Below are 17908 nucleotides of genomic sequence, written 5' to 3' on the forward strand. Positions count from 1 at the left end.
TGTTAAGAAGGTAGAAAATAGGGCCTGTCGGACCTGCCTTGTTGATAGTGTTAAGAAGGTAGAAACTAGGGCCTGTAAGACCTGCCTTGTTGATAATGTTAAGAAGGTAGAAACTAGGGCCTGTAGGACCTGCCTTGTTGATAGTGTTAAGAAGGTACCGTAGCTCTTTATTATGGACATACTTCTCACCATCTTAGCTACTGTTGTATCAATATGTTTTGACCATGACAGTTTACAATCCAGAGTTACTCCAGCAGTTTAGTATTGCTCAATTTCCACATTATTTATTTCAGGGTTTAGTAAAAGATTTTTCCCAAAAACAATGCATTTCGTTTTTGAAATATTTAGTACTAATTTATTCCTTGTCACCCACTCTGAAACTAACTACAACTCTTTGTTAAATGTTGCAGGTATTTCAATCGCTGTAGTAGCTGACATGTATAGTGTTGAGTCAATTCTACCCTGTGGGCCCTGATCAAAAGTAGTGCACTACATAGGGTATAAGGGTGCCATTTGGGATATACAGTTGAAGTCAGAAGTTTTACATACACCTTAGCCAAATACATTTTTCAGAAGTTTACATACATTCAATTAGTATTTGCATTGCCTTTACATTGTTTAACTTGTGTCAAATGTTTTGGGTAGCCTTCCACAAGCTTCCCACAATAAGTTGGGTGAATTCTGGCCCATTCCTCCTGACAGAGCTTGTGTAACTGAGTCAGGTTTGTAGGCCTCCTTGCTCGCACACACTTTTTCAGTTCTGCCCACACATTTTCTGTATGATTGAGTTCAAGGCCTTTTGATGACCACTCCAATACATGAACTTTGTTGTCCTTAAGCCATTTTGCCACAACTTTGGAAGTATGCTTGGGGTCATTGTCCATTTGAAAGACCCATTTGCGACCAAGCTTTAACTTCCTGACTGATGTCTTGACATGTTGCTTCAATTTTCCATCATCATGATGCCATCTATTTTGTTAAGTGCACCATTCCCTGCTGCAGCAAAGCACCGCACAATATGATGCTACCACTCCAATGCTTCACGGTTGGGATGATGTTCTTCGGCTTGCAAAACTCCCCTTTTTCCTCCAAACATAACGATGGTCATTATGGCCAAACAATTCTATTTTTGTTTCATCAGACTATGGGACATTTCTCCAAAAATTATGATCTTTGTCCCCATGTGCAGTTGCAAACCATAGTCTGGCTTCTTTGTGGCGGTTTTGGAGCAGTGGCTTCTTCCTTGCTCAGGGGCCTGTCAGATTATGTCGATTTAGGACTCGTTTTAATGTGGATATAGATACTTTTGTACCTGTTTCCTCCAGCATCTTCACAAGGTCCTTTGCTGTTGTTTTGGGATTGATTTGCACTTTTCGCACCACGGTATGTTCATCTCTAGGAGACAGAACGCATCTCCTTCCTGAGCGGTATGATGGCTGCGTGGTCCCATGGTGTGTACAGATGAACGTGGTGCCTTCAGGCATTTGGAAATTGCTCCCAAGGTTGAACCAGTCTACAATTTTTTTTCTGAGGTCTTGGATTGTTTCTTTTGATTTTCCCATGATGTCAAGGAAAGAGGCACTGAGTTTGAAGGTAGGCCTTGAAATACATCCACAGGTACACCTCCAATTGACTCAAATTATGTCGGTTAGCCTATCAGAAGCTTCTAAAGCCATGACATATTTTCCTGGAATTTTCCAAGCTGTTTAAAGGCACAGTTAACTTAGTGTATGTAAACTTCTGACACAGTGAAATAATCTGTCTGTAAACAATTGTTGGAAAATTACATGTGTCATGCACAAAGTAGATGTCCTAACTGACTTGCCAAGTCTATAGTTTGTTATAGGAAATTTGTGGAATGGATGAAAAAGTTTCAACTTGAACTGTAGACTAGGACAGCCGTTGTTCATCCTGAAAGTGTAGGACTGTGATGACAATTGAATATCAGACGAGAGGCCTATTTGGATCAAACTTCATTTCTTCGTCATTAAACGACCCAGAGGACTGGGTGATCTTGCACTCCGAGATCAACATGCTGTTGGGCTGGACGATATTCCATGATGAATTCTCAGAGCATGCGCATATCAGATGGCAGGCACATTCACGGTAATTTTCAAACTGTCTTTGTCCTGGTCTGTAATCCCCAAGTGTTTTAAGATTACTTCCATCATGCCTGTTCCCAAGAACTCTAATTCTTTATTTTGTAAACTGCCCCTAGAGATCCATAGACAACGTAATTTTATAATACTTGGTGAGAATTATGTTCAATGACTACAGCTCAGCATTCAACACCATCGTCACCCAGCTTAGGATCCTGGCACTGACCACCTCCTTCTGCAACTGGATCCTGGACTTCATGACAAGCCGATCCCAGGTAGTGAGGTTAGGACAACATCTCCTCCGCCCCGCTGACACTCAACACAGGGGTGCCACAGGGGTCTGTGCTTAGTCTCCTCCTGTACTCCTTGTTCACCCTGCGTGGCCACGCATGGCTCCAACACCATCATCAAATTTGCTGACAGCACAGCGGTGGTAGGCCTGATCACCGGCGACGATGAGACAGCCTACAGGGAGGAGGTCAGCGACAGTGCCTTTTCCCCCTCAGGAGGCTGAAACGATTTGGTATGGGCCCTCAAATCCTCAAAAAGTTATACAGATGCACTATTGAGACCATTTTGACTGTCTGCATCACTGCTTGGTATGGAAACAACACTGTCCTCGATCGCATGGCACTATGGAGGGTGATACTAACAGCCCAGTACATCACTGGGGCCGAGCTCCCTGACATCCAGGAACTATATCAGGCGGTGTGAAAGGAAAGCCTCTGGCCACCCATAGACTGTTCTCTCTGCTTCCTCACAACAAGAGATACTGGTGCATCAAGTCTGACACCAACAGTTTCCTGAACAGATTATATCCCCAAGCCATAAAACTGTTAAATAGCTACATGGACTATCTGAGTAGACTCTTGTACATTATTTTTTTACTGTGTCTATGCACACGCACATGACTCTACTCGCTCACTCACACACACTGACACAGAAAAACATGCACACACATTTATACTGACTCCACACACATGCACACATACAGACATAATTTATCCTGCTGCTACTCTGTTTATCATGAACTCAGAAAAAATAAAGAAATGTCCTCTCACTGTCAACTGCGTTTATTTTCAGCAAACTTAACGTGTAAATATTTGTATGAACATAACGATATGTGACTAACAGAAATTGAATAATGTGTCCCTGAACAAAGGGGGGGGGGGGTCAAAATCAAAAGTAACAGTCAGTATCTGGTGTGGCCACCAGCTGCATTAAGTACTGCAGTGCATCTCCTCCTCATGGACTGCACCAGATTTGCCAGCTCTTGCTGTGAGATGTTACCCAACTCTTCCACCAAGGCACCTGCAATTTCCCTGACATTTCTGGGGGGGAATGGCCCTAGCGTTCAACCCTCCGATCCAACAGGTCCCAGATGTCCTCAATGGGATTGAGATCCGGGCTCTTTGCTGGCCATAGCAGAACACTGACATTCCTGTCTAGCAGGAAATCACACACAGAACGAGCAGTATGGCTGGTGGCATTGTCATGCTGGAGGGTCATGTCAGGATAAGCCTGCAGGAAGGATACCACATGAGGGAGGAGGATGTATTCCCTGTAACGCACAGAGTTGAGATTGACTGCAATGACAACAAGCTCAGTCTGATGATGCTGTGACACACCACTCCAGACCATGACGGACCCTCCACCTTCAAATCCACCCCACTCCAGAGTACAGGCCTCGGTGTAACACTCATTCCTTCGACGATAAACACAAATCCGACCATCACCCCTGGTGAGACAAAACCGCGACTCATCAGTGAAGAGCACTTTTTGCCAGTCCTGTCTGGTCTAGCGACGGTGTGTTTGTGCCCACAGGCGATGTTGTTGCCGGTGATGTCTGGTGAGAACCTGCCTTACAAAAGCCTTACAAGCCCTCAGTCTAGCCTCTCTAAGCCTATTGTGGACAGTCTGAGCATTCCTGGTGTAAACTCGGGCAGTTGCTGTTGCCATCCTGTACCTGCCCGCTGGTGTGATGTTCGGATGTACCCATCCCTGTGCAGGTGTTGTTACACATGGTTTGCCACTGCGAGGACTATCAGCTGTCCGTCCTGACTCCCTGCAACGTACAGACGTTGCAATTTATTTCCACATCTGCAGTCCTCATGCCTCCTTGCAACATGCCTAAGGCACGTTCACGCAGATGAGTCAGAAGAAAGGCCACTTTTGTGACCTTAATTGCCCACCGTCTGTAAGCTGTTAGTGTCTTAACAACTGTTCCACAGGTGCATGTTCATTATTTGTTTATGGTTCATTGAACAAGCATGGGGAACAGTGTTTAAACCCTTTACAATGAATATCTGTGAAGTTATTTGGATTTTAACAAATTATCTTTGAATGACAGGGTCCTGATAAAGGGACGTGTCTTTTTTTGCTGAGTTTATTTCCTGATGCTTAGTCACCGTTCCCTTGTACTGTACAAACAGTTCCTTCAGAAAGTATTCAAACCCCTTGACTTATTCCACATTATGTTGTGTTAAGGCTGAATTCAAATTGGATGAAATATGTTTTCTCTCACCCATCTACACACAATACCCCATAATGACAAAATGAACACATGTTTTTAGAAAGGCTTGCAATTGTATTGAAACTGAAATACATAAATATCTCATTTATATAGGAATACATGTTAAAGTTACCTCTTTCAGGGTAACTCTGTATGACCTTTGCAAACCTGGATTGTACAATATTTGCCCATGATTATTTTCAGAATTCTTCAAGTTCTGTCAAATTGGTTGTTGATCATCGCTAGATTTTTAATTTAAGTCAAAACTGTAATTCGGTCACTCAGGAACATTCACTGTCTTCTTGGTAAGCAACTCCATTTTAGGTTATTGTCCTGCTGAAATGTGAATTATTATCCCAGTGTCTGGTGGAAAGCAGACAAACAGGTTTTCCGATAGGATTTTGCCTGTGCTTAGCGCCATTCAGTTGTTTTTTATCCTGAAAAACTCCCCAGTTTACAAGATTACAAGCATATACCCATACCATTATGCAGCCACCACTATGCTTGAAAATATGGAGTGGTACTCAGTAATGTGTTGTATTGGATTTGTACCAAAAATTACAATTTGTAGGTCAGTGACCAAAAAATCTGAATTTAATTCATTCTAAATACAGGCTGTACCTAGGGTTGCACATTTTGGGGAATATTCAGAGGTGGAAACTTCCCGTGGGAATTAACGGAAATATATGCAAATGAATATTAATACCACTAAAATGTAGATGTTTTTTTTGTTGCATTGGATATCTTTACCATATCATATGGAAACAGAAACCTGTTACCTTATAATAATTAACATAATTGCAAATGAATAAATTATTCCAATATTAATAAAAACAAACAATTTAGTTACAAATCAAACTTTAATTAAATGAGTTGACTCTTCACATGGGATGATTTCACTGAACAACAAAAGAAAGGGAATATTGAACGATCCCCAATGATCCATCGCATCTCCCAAAAACGTTTTCAACATACATCTGTAAAATGATGCAAAGGTGGCGAGACACGATAGTGATGACACCATAGGCCTTGTTGATCTCTGCACCAGATAGGATGCTCTTGCCAGCATACATGGGGTCCAAAATGTACGCTGCGGCGTGTATGGGCTTCAGGCAGAAGACTTCACGCTTTTTGATGTATTTCAGAACTGCGGAGTAGCAGTGAAGTGGGCAGGGCATTACGGATTTATTCTCTTACATTTGCAAGCAGAGTCTGAACATCAGACACGATGGCATTGTCTCCCTCAATCCGTGCAATGGCTACTGCTATAGGTTTCAGGAGTTTCAGGCCGCTTACCACTCTCTCCCGAAATACATCATCAAGGAGGATCCTCTTGATGGGGCTGTCCATATCGGCAGACTGTGATAGGGCCATTTCTTGGAGAGACTCCTTTCCCTCCATGAAACTGTCAATCATGATGACAACACCACCCCAACGAGTGTTGCTGGGCAGCTTCAATGTGGTGCTCTTATTCTTCTCACTTTGCTTGGTGAGGTAGATTTCTGCTATATCTTGATGACCCTTCACATACCTAACCATCTCCTTGGCTCACTTGTAGAGTGTATCCATTGTTTTCAGTGCCATGATGTCCTTGAGGAGTAGATTCAATGCATGAGCAGCACAGCCAATGGGTGTGATGTGAGGGTAGGACTCACAAGCAGCCTTCATGTTTGCAGCATTGTCTGTCACCAGTGCAAATAACTTCTGTAGTCCAAGGTCATTGATGACTGCTTTCAGCTCATCTGCAATGTAGAGACTGGTGTGTCTGTTGTCCCTTGTGTCTGTGCTCTTGTAGAATACTGGTTGAGGAATGGAGATGATGTGGTTAATTATTCCTTGCCCATGAATATTCGACCACCCATCAGAGATGATTGCAATACAGTCTGCTACAGTCTGCTTTCTCTACGATTTGCTTGACCTTCACTTGAACTCTAGCAAATGAGTAAATAAAACATGTCTCTGGTTGGAGGGGTATATGCTGGGTGAAGAACATTCAGAAATCTCTTCCATTACACATTGCCTGTTAGCATCAGAGGTGAACCATTTCTCTGACTACGTTCGCCCATTGAGCAAAAAAAAAAGCTAATTCCAGGAGGACAATGAGCTGTTGCTATCGATAAGGTGTCTGATTCATCATTTTCAACTCGAATAGAAGCAGAGGGACTTTTGTCATCTGGCACTTGGCCAGATGATTCTGCATCTTTGTTTCATTCTTCACATATGATTCAGCACAGTATTTGCAAATGTACACAGCTTTTCCTTTTACATTCGCTGCAGTAAAATGTCTCCACACATCAGATAGTGCCCGTGGCATTTTCCTGTAAAGATTAGAATTTGTTTTGTAAAAAACAAACAAATACAACTCCATGTACAGATAAATAGTTAAGCAGTTAGTTTAAACAACCCCTTTGTAAGATACATTTTTTTTTTACATGAAACGTATGGAAACAGGTGAATTCACACTCCTCAGTTAGAAGGCTCAAGCAAGCTAAAACCCACATGGTAGCAAAAACTAACTAGCATCAATGGTTAATAAGTTAAAAATGATTTAAACACACTTTGTTGTTGACAACTATTTACTAGTTAACAAAAAATAATGTATGTCATATAAAATATATTCACCCCACCCAGTATTGTAGTCATTGAATCAGATAGTTTAGTAGTGTGGGCTCAATAGCATCTCATTAGTGTGCAAGATCTTGAGAATAAGCTGTACATGTGATGGAAGAATGCACTGTGCAAGCAGAGGGTTGCAATTCCATTGAATTGGGGATAGTTTAACCAAAATATGCCACAAGACCTAGAATTGTAATATGTGAATCCCACAAAAAAAGATTCACTGTTATAAGCTAACTTTTTGAACGAATTTAATCAAAATTACCAAATTCCCATGGAACATTTCCGGAAAAATTGCAACCGAGCTGTAACAAAACAAAATGTGAAAAAAGTCAATGGGTGTGATAGAATTAGATAAAGCAATCATTCCGGGATCCCTGCACATTGTAAATATGGTATTGGAACTGAACTACTCTTACTTTCTCATGTACTTATTTCTTAATTTTATTTCTCATTTTTGCTCTACCTTATCTTATCTTTTTATTTTACATTGATATTGGTTACTGCATTGTTGTGTTGGGAGCAAGAATGGCATTTCAGCATTATTCTGCATTTGACATCAAAACGTCAAACTATCACTCACAATTTACGTCATTAAACAAGGACATATTTTGGAGAACTGCAGAATTTCATTGCCTAAACTCTAATATAAACAATAATAATAAATGGTAAGATTTTGAACATTGTAAGGTCTGTGCCTTCTGCTCATATCCAGAAAAACAGTTATACAAATAGAGTTTTGATTAACCAACCACCCTAATATCACCAGGTTATGTCACTGTATGAGTAGAACATTGTTGCATGTGTATCAATTACAGATTTTACACTAAAGGGAAGAAAATGATTTCCTTATAGTTTTGGACCTTGTCTCTGTGTGAATCTTAAATGCTCTGGGCCCTGCATTTGTCAAATGATTTTAAGTGGAAGTGACATCATTTTAGCAACATTACATCTTATTAGAATCTGTTTATATATACACCCCCAGGAAGAATATGACTCTTCCATTTGATTTTTTTGTCAAGCGTACACTATAAATTTGTCATGACTCTCCTATGAGGATTCGAAGATCCGGTTACAATGGATCATTGTCTACCAGATCCCTTTCAACCACAGAGGGGAGGAGGGATTGATGTGGGGTGTTTTGTGACACCTCACGCCCGGTCATAAATTGTATGCGGCAGAGGACTTTTTCTGCTCTTTAGGAGTGGTGATTGGATATTTCTAGCATCCGGATGTGGGGAATGATCTATGGAAAAGTAATGTTGATTTTGTGATGGTATAAAATATTGTAACTTGAACAGCATACACACTGTATATGTCAGATTTTTATCCTTTATGATGTGTAGGAAATGTCAAAGATGAACAGAATACTTATCTTAATTAACTACCAATCCCTGTAGCGGGATAATTTCCGTCTGCAACCGCTGAATAGCATAGCACAACAGTCAAATAATATTATTAGAAAATATTCATATTCATGAAATCACAAGTGCAATATTTTGAAACACAGCTTAGCCTTTTGTTAATCACCCTGTCGTCTCAGATTTTGAAATTATGCTTTACAGCGAAAGCAATCCTAGCATAGCATAATGTACACTTAGCATCAGGAAGCTTGGTGACGAAAATCAGAAAAGCAATCAAATGAACCGTTTACCTTTGATGATCTTCGGATGTTTTCACTCACGAGACTCCCAGTTACACAGCAAATGTTCCTTTTGTTCCATAAAGATAATTTTTATACCCAAAATACCGACGCTTGTTTGTTGCGTTATGTTCAAAAATCCACAGGAAAGAGCGGTCACGACAGCGCAGACGGAAATTCCAAATAGTCTTCATAATGCCCACAGAAACATCTTAAAAGTTTTTTATAATCATTCCTCAGGTAGTTTTTAAAATATATATTTGATAATATATCAACCGAGTGTGTAGCTTTTTCCATAACAGCGGGAGGAACAATGGCCAGTTTACTCAATTGCGCACCAACTCACTCTGAGAGCTCTCCACTTACGCAATGTGATCCTTCACGCTAATTTTTCAAAATAAAAGCCTGAAACTATGTCTAAAAACTGTTGACACCTTAGGGATGCCACAGAAAAAGGAATCTGTTTGATATCCCTTTATATGGAGGACAGGCACGCATAGGAACACAGACGTTTCAAAATAAGAGGCTCTACCTGATTGGATTATCCTCAGGCTTTCGCCTGCAATATCAGTTCTGTTATACCCACAGATAATATTTTTACAGTTTTGGAAACTTTAGAGTGTTTTCTATCCTAATCTGTAAATTATATGCATATTCTAGCATCTGGCCATGAGAAATAGGCTGTTTACTTTGGGAATGTTATTTTTCCAAACATAAAAATAGTTCCCCCTTGCTAAGATAGAAAACTAAAAGCACGTTTTGATGATACTTTGCCCAGTAAGTAGCCATGCCCGAGGGACCACAGATAGCGTGTCAGCATAATGAAAACAACCCTTTTTACCAGAGTATATAAAGGATGAGTTGAGAATGAACATATCAGACCAGAAGGACTCAAGCTGCAGCTTAGATCTCGATTGGTTATGACCCTGAAAATCAACACGAGGTGAGGATGACAAAGTAGCCTCTTTAACAATCGATGTTACGGCTGAGTAGCTATTCTAAGTACAGTATCTAAGAAAGTACATTTAAGTAGGACCATCCTGTTACTCTCTTTAAATCGTCGTTGACTGCTCTCATCACCCTACTGGGGATCATCAACATGGCTGATTAGATGTCTTCAGAGGACCACTCTTCCAGAATGGGTGAAAGTAAACACCATCCTGTTAGTCCTTCTTAAGACAACAGGACAAGGCATTGAAGCCATGGAAAACTAAGAAGAAGGACATTGTGACCTCTTGTGGACAATTAGAACCTTACTCTTAATTTGAGAGAAGGCCCAACGGAACCCTTTTCACGAAGGCCTGGTTCCAACAGAGATACACGACGAAGGAAGACATTCAAACTCGTAAATACATTCATTTTTTCTTTACCACAAACGAGCGGTGGTTCAGGCCAATGTATTAGGATTACTGTGAGCATGGTTACAAGTGTTGTCTCCTTTCCTGAGGACGGCTCACCTCTCACAGTCCTGGGCGACTTTAACCTCCCCACGTCTACCTTTGACTCATTCCTCTCTGCCTCCTTCTTTCCACTCCTCTCCTCTTTTGACCTCACCCTCTCACCTTCCCCCTACTCACAAGGCAGGCAATACGCTCGACCTCATCTTTACTAGATGCTGTTCTTCCACTAACCTCATTGCAACTCCCCTCCAAGTCTCCGACCACTACCTTGTATCCTTTTCCCTCTCGCTCTCATCCAACACTTCCCACACTGCCCCTACTCGGATGGTATCGCGCCGTCCCAACCTTCGCTCTCTCTCCCCGCTACGCTCTCCTCTTCCATCCTATCATCTCTTCCCTCTGCTCATACCTTCTCCAACCTATCTCCTGATTCTGCCTCCTCAACCCTCCTCTCTTCCCTTTCTGCATCCTTTGGCTCTCTATGTCCTCTATCCTCCAGGCCGGCTCGGTCCTCCCCTCCCGCTCCGTGGCTCGACGACTCATTGCGAGCTCACAGAACAGGGCTCCGGGCAGCCGAGCGGAAATGGAGGAAAACTCGCCTCCCTGCGGACCTGGCATCCTTTCACTCCCTCCTCTCTACATTTTCCTCCTCTGTCTCTGCTGCTAAAGCCACTTTCTTCCACAATAAATTCCAAGCATATGCCTCTAACCCTAGGAAGCTCTTTGCCACCTTCTCCTCCCTCCTGAATCCTCCCCCCCCCCCCTCCTCCCTCTCTGCAGATGACTTCGTCAACCATTTTGAAAAGAAGGTCGACGACATCCGATCCTCGTTTGCTAAGTCAAACGACACCGCTGGTTCTGCTCACACAGCCCTACCCTGTGCTCTGACCTCTTTCTCCCCTCTCTCTCCAGATGAAATCTCGCTTCTTGTGACGGCCGGCCGCCCAACAACCTGCCCGCTTGACCCTATCCCCTCCTCTCTTCTCCAGACCATTTCCGGAGACCTTCTCCCTTACCTCACCTCGCTCATCAACTCATCCCTGACCGCTGGCTACGTCCCTTCCGTCTTCAAGAGAGCGAGAGTTGCACCCCTTCTGAAAAAACCTACACTCGATCCCTCCGATATCAACAACTACAGACCAGTATCCCTTCTTTCTTTTCTCTCCAAAACTCTTGAACGTGCCGTCCTTGGCCAGCTCTCCCGCTATCTCTCTCAGAATGACCTTCTTGATCCAAATCAGTCAGGTTTCAAGACTAGTCATTCAACTGAGACTGCTCTTCTCTGTATCACGGAGGCGCTCCGCACTGCTAAAGCTAACTCTCTCTCCTCTGCTCTCATCCTTCTAGACCTATCGGCTGCCTTCGATACTGTGAACCATCAGATCCTCCTCTCCACCCTCTCCGAGTTGGGCATCTCCGGCGCGGCCCACGCTTGGATTGCGTCCTACCTGACAGGTCGCTCCTACCAGATGGCGTGGCGAGAATCTGTCTCCTCGCCACGCGCTCTCACCACTGGTGTCCCCCAGGGCTCTGTTCTAGGCCCTCTCCTATTCTCGCTATACACCAAGTCACTTGGCTCTGTCATAACCTCACATGGTCTCTCCTATCATTGCTATGCAGACGACACACAATTAATCTTCTCCTTTCCCCCTTCTGATGACCAGGTGGCAAATCGCATCTCTGCATGTCTGGCAGACATATCAGTGTGGATGACGGATCACCACCTCAAGCTGAACCTCGGCAAGACGGAGCTGCTCTTCCTCCCGGGGAAGGACTGCCCGTTCCATGATCTCGCCATCACGGTTGACAACTCCATTGTGTCCTCCTCCCAGAGCGCTAAGAACCTTGGCGTGATCCTGGACAACACCCTGTCGTTCTCAACTAACATCATGGCGGTGGCCCGTTCCTGTAGGTTCATGCTCTACAACATCCGCAGAGTACGACCCTGCCTCACACAGGAAGCGGCGCAGGTCCTAATCCAGGCACTTGTCATCTCCCGTCTGGATTACTGCAACTCGCTGTTGGCTGGGCTCCCTGCCTGTGCCATTAAACCCCTACAACTCATCCAGAACGCCGCAGCCCGTCTGGTGTTCAACCTTCCCAAGTTCTCTCACGTCACCCCGCTCCTCCGCTCTCTCCACTGGCTTCCAGTTGAAGCTCGCATCCGCTACAAGACCATGGTGCTTGCCTACGGAGCTGTGAGGGGAACGGCACCGCAGTACCTCCAGGCTCTGATCAGGCCCTACACCCAAACAAGGGCACTGCGTTTATCCACCTCTGGCCTGCTCGCCACTCTACCACTGAGGAAGTACAGTTCCCGCTCAGCCCAGTCAAAACTGTTCGCTGCTCTGGCCCCCCAATGGTGGAACAAACTCCCTCACGACGCCAGGACAGCGGAGTCAATCACCACCTTCCGGAGACACCTGAAACCCCACCTCTTCAAGGAATACCAAGGATAGGATAAGTAATCCTTCTCACCCCCCCCCTTAAATTATTTAGATGCACTATTGTAAAGTGGCTGTTCCACTGGATGTCAGAAGGTGAATTCACCAATTTGTAAGTCGCTCTGGATAAGAGCGTCTGCTAAATGACTTAAATGTAAAATGTAAATGTTTCTCCCTTTACCCCTCTCTACTCCTCCCTCTTTTGATAATTAAGCAGTCATGTTGTCGTTAGTGCACAAGGGACCTGTTTCCATCATAGTTTCTAATCAATAACCCATACCATGTGTGTGTGTATCCTGTGTTATCAATTAGTTAGTAAATAAACAAATAAATCAATTTGTGTGGTACAGAATTATCAATAAGTTTCAGGTTTGTGCAGATTTAAAAAAAAAACTTTCTTTAAGCAGGCAAGTCAGTTAAGAACAAATTCTTATTTTCAATGATGGCCTAGGAACAGTGGGTGAACTGCCTGTTCAGGGGTGGAACGACAGATTAGTACCTTGTCAGATCGGGGTTTGAACTTGCAACCTTGCGGTTACTAGTCCAACAAACTAACCACTAGGCTACCCTGCTGCCCCAATATTAGGGGTATGATATGAGGTAATCAGTAATAAATTACTGTTATCAATATATATCTTATATATCATCTAGAGTTTAATTCGGAAGATGGTAACTTGTTAACCAATGTATTCCGTGGTGCCACAAATCCTAATGAGTAAATTGTTACATGATTCATTTAATCAAGTAACAATTAAACATAGTTAGTTGATTCGATATGTAACAGTCATCAGATTAATGAAAGTCACGTCACAACAAATTTATTGAATTTTTGGGAATGAAGTACAGTAATTTGTGAAAATGATATAGAAATATAGAGTGGGAAAGCGGCCGTGGATTTGGACAATAAAAAGACACTGCAGTAAGGAAAAGGAAAACTGCTCCTGATAGTAACACTCATATTTAATAAGTATCGGCCTTCGTCAGAGCTTGTGAACATTTCTTGAAATTTGCACCCTTATGTAGACCAAGTCCCTTCCACATCCGTTCTACACATGGAATGGGGTTGAAGGTAAAGGGAAAAACAAATTAGTGCTACCAAATATATCAATATGCCTTTCATAAATATTAGAAATGTGTATAAATAAGACGTATGAAACACGCCTGTAAAATCACAATGAGAACATCTTAAATAGAGAAATCTTAATAAATAGGCACAATTCATAATTCCTCACCTTAAATTCACTATTGATCGTGACACTCAACGTGTTCATTACCTTGATATGTGGATTGAGAAATCAAATGGAGCCCTGTTTACAACTCTGTATAGAAAAGAAATGGACAGAAATACTCTATTGCAGGGGGACAGCTTCCATCCTGAGCCATTAAAAAGGGGTCTTCCACGAAGCCAGTTTTTCAGACTGCGCCATACATGCGACTCCACAGATGATTATCTAGAAAAAGCAGCGGAGATGCGCATTCGGTTTCTAAGAAGAGGCTATTCGCCACAAAGCGTGGATGAAGCTCTTAATAATTTGGCATTGGAAAAAACACAAGATGAACTGTTACAAAAAAAGACCCGCTATAGAACACTCTGTAATGTTCACAACTACATATACATTGAACTCGTGCAAAGTGGGAGGTGTGGTCAAGAAACACTGGCATATTCTATCATCGGACCCAGTTTTGCTGGCTGAATTTAAAAATACACCACTTATTGTGTATAAGTGAGGTCGCAATTTACGCGATAAATTGATTCATGCCAACTGCCAGCCACAAAAGACAATCAGCCAGGCCCTTTCACGCCTTCTACCAAATGCTAGCTATAAATGCAGAGGATGCGCACAGTGCAACAATATGATGAAGTGTGAATGTTTCTGCCACACACACACAGGAAAATGGTTCCAAATAAATGACATTATTACGTGTCCCACCACCCATGTTATCTACATGATTAAATGTCCATGTGGGCTGTGCTATGTCGGTAAAACCTCTTGTTCTCTCAAACAAAGAACACAAAAGTTCAATCAGGAGAAATGACAGGGATTATCCAGTCGCAGTACATTTCAATGACCTGAAGCATGACATTTCTACCTTTAGATTTTGTGGCAGAGAGAAAGCTAAGATATCAGACAGGGGAGGTGATATCAATAATATTCTGAGTAAAAGGGAATGTTTTGGGATTTTCACCATCCAGACATTATTTCCTAAAGGACTTAATGATGAAATGCCTATGTACAGTAGGGCAAAAAAGTATTTAGTCAGCCACCAATTGTGCAAGTTCTCCCACTTAAAAATATGAGAGAGGCCTGTAATTTTCATCATAGGTACACTTAAACTATGACAGACAAAATGAAAAAAAAATCCAGAAAATCACATTGTAGGATTTTTTATCAATCTATTTGCAAATTATGGTGGAAAATAAGTATTTGGTGACCTGTAAACAAGCAAGATTTCTAGCTCTCACAGACCTGTAATATAAAAGACACCTGTCCACAACCTCAAACAGTCACACTCCAAACTTCACTATGGCCAAGACCAAAGAGCTGTCAAAGGAAACCAGAAACAAAATTGTAGACCTGCACCAGGCTGGGAAGACTGAATCTGCAATAGGTAAGCAGCTTGGTTTGAAGAAATCAACTGTGGGAGCAATTATTAGGAAATGGAAGACATACAAGATCACTGATAATCTCACTCGATCTGGGGCTCCATGCAAGATCTCACCCCGTGGGGTCAAAAAAGTCTATTGCTCAAAGGTTGCTAAAATTGGCCTACATGTTTCTCCTTTGAATGGCGTTTTGTTGCAGGTTTTGTTTTTTTGGTTATTCATTGTCAAGCTTTAACCTAGACTGTGGCATGTGTCTGTACACTTTACCTCCGCTGCGTGCTGTAAATGGGACACATAAAAGCAGTGCAATTGAAGTTGAATTCACTGATGCAAGCACATCAGACTGTAATTTCATGCAGTAGATGACTCAACTGTTGATTCATTTACAGTTGACTCGCTTGTGTGTCCTATTCGGCCCCCAAGCCTTGTGTTTGACACAAGTGCGCTAGCCTATTAGCCACATCACATCCACCTTGTGATCATTACTTATGTTAGTTTGATTGTATTGACATTTTCAGCCTTAGTTACAGTCGTCCGTTTTTAACAGCATCCAACAATGCCTTACTCATGGAATTTTGAGTCAAATAGAATAGATTTTTAAAACCTCTTATAAGTTGGGAAGTTTGCAAAGTACGCTAAACAATAATATAAACACAACATGCAACAATTTTAAGATTTTACTGAGTTACAATTCGTATAAGGAAATCAGTAAATTGAAATAAATATATTAGGCCATAATCTATGGATTTCACTTGACTGGGAATACAGATATGCATCTGTCGGTTACAGATACTAGGTGTGGATCAGAAAACCAGTCAGTATCCGTTGTGACCACCATTTGCATCATGCAGCACGACACATTTCCTTCGCGTAGGGTTGATCAGGCTGTTTCATTGTGGCCTGTGTAATGTTGTTCCACTGCTCTTCAATGGCTGTGCGAAGTTGCTGGATATTGGCGGGACCTGGAACATGCTGCCGTACACGTCGACCCAAAGCATTCCAAATGTACTCAATGGGGTGATATGTCTGGTGAGTATGCAGGCCATGGAAGAACTGGGACATTTCCAGCTTCCAAGAACTGTGGGACCGTGCATTATGATGCTGAAAAATGAGGCAGAAGAAGAAAGGCACGACAATGGGCCTCAGGATCTCTTCACGGTATCTCTGTGCAATCAATAAAATGCAATTGTGTTCGTTGTCTGTAGCTTATACCTGCCCACACCATAACCCCACCGCCACCATGGGCACTCTGTTCACAACGTTGACATCAGCTAACCGCTCGCCCACACAACGCCATAATACTGAAATCTGCCCAGCACAGTTGAAACCGGGAATCCTCCATGAAGCAAACTACAGTCAGATCAAGATCCTGGTGAGGACGACGAGCAAGCAGATGAGCTTCCCTGAGATGGTTTCTGACAGTTTGTCGAGAAATTCTTCAGTTGTGCAAACCCACAGTTTCATCAGCTGTCCCGTTGGCTGGTCTCAGACGATCCTGCAGGTGAAGAAGCCGGATGTGGAGGTCCTGGGCTGGTGTGGTTAAACGTCATCTGTGGTTGTGAGGCAGGTTGGACATACAGCCAAATTCTTTAAAACAAATTTGGTGGTGGCTTATGGTAGAGAAATTAACATTCACTTCCCTGGCAAAAATTCTGGCATTCCTGCAGTCAGCATGCCAATTGCACGCTCCCTCAACTTGAGACATCTGTGGCATTGCGTTGTGTGACAAAACTGCACATTTTAGTGGCCTTTTATTATCCACAGCACAAGGTGCACCTGTGTAGTGATCATGCTGTTTAATCAGCTTCTTGATATGTCACAACTGTCAGGTGGATGGGTTATCTTGGCAAAGGAGAAATGCTGACTTACAGCAATGTAAACAAATTTGTGAACAACATTTGAGAGGAATAAGCTTTTTGTGCATATCGAACATTTCTGGGATCCTTTATTTCAGCTCATGAAACATGGGACCAACACTTTACATGTTGCGTTTATATTTTTGTTGAGTATAATTAAAATGCTGTCAGTTCCATAATGCTCCTGTGTTGTCTCAATTATGTTTCCAGTTAGAATCAGTTCCCCTTCATTTTTTTAAAGAAGCAGGAAGGCAATATCTCAACCAAGTCAATCATATAAACATGGGATCATATAAATGTGATATTGGTTGTAGTGTATAATGTGGTGTCATTTACAATTTAGTCATTTAGCATATGCTCTTATCCAGAGTGACTTAAAGTTAAATCAATCATCTTAAGATAGCTAGGTGAGACAACCTTATATCTCAGTCATGGTAAGTACATTTTTCCTCAATAAAGTCAGTGCTGGAGGGAAAAAAGTCAAATGTGAGTGTTAGTTCACAAAGGGCATATATATAGATTTTTTTAAATTACAAGGCAGGGGTGATAAAAAGGTAGGGTTTCAGATGTTTTCGGGAAATGGGCAGGGACTACGCTGTCCTAACTTCAGAGGGAAATTGGTTCCAACATTGGGGTGCCAGGACAGAGAAGAGCTTTTTACTTGAAAGAGCGGGAGCTGAGGGTGGGAGGGCCAAGAGACCAGAGCTGGCAGAATGGAGTACTTGGGTCAGGGT

General features: G+C 42.5%; 1 protein-coding gene across 3 annotated transcripts in view; it reads left to right on the top strand.

The window, feature by feature from the left end:
• The window catches only part of adcy8 (adenylate cyclase 8 (brain)), a 255443-nt gene that overhangs the window by 128246 nt on the left and 109289 nt on the right, over positions 1–17908 (top strand). The window lies entirely within an intron of this gene.

Source organism: Oncorhynchus masou, chromosome 3, assembly GCF_036934945.1.
Source record: "Oncorhynchus masou masou isolate Uvic2021 chromosome 3, UVic_Omas_1.1, whole genome shotgun sequence".
Taxonomy (NCBI): Eukaryota; Metazoa; Chordata; class Actinopteri; order Salmoniformes; family Salmonidae; genus Oncorhynchus; species Oncorhynchus masou.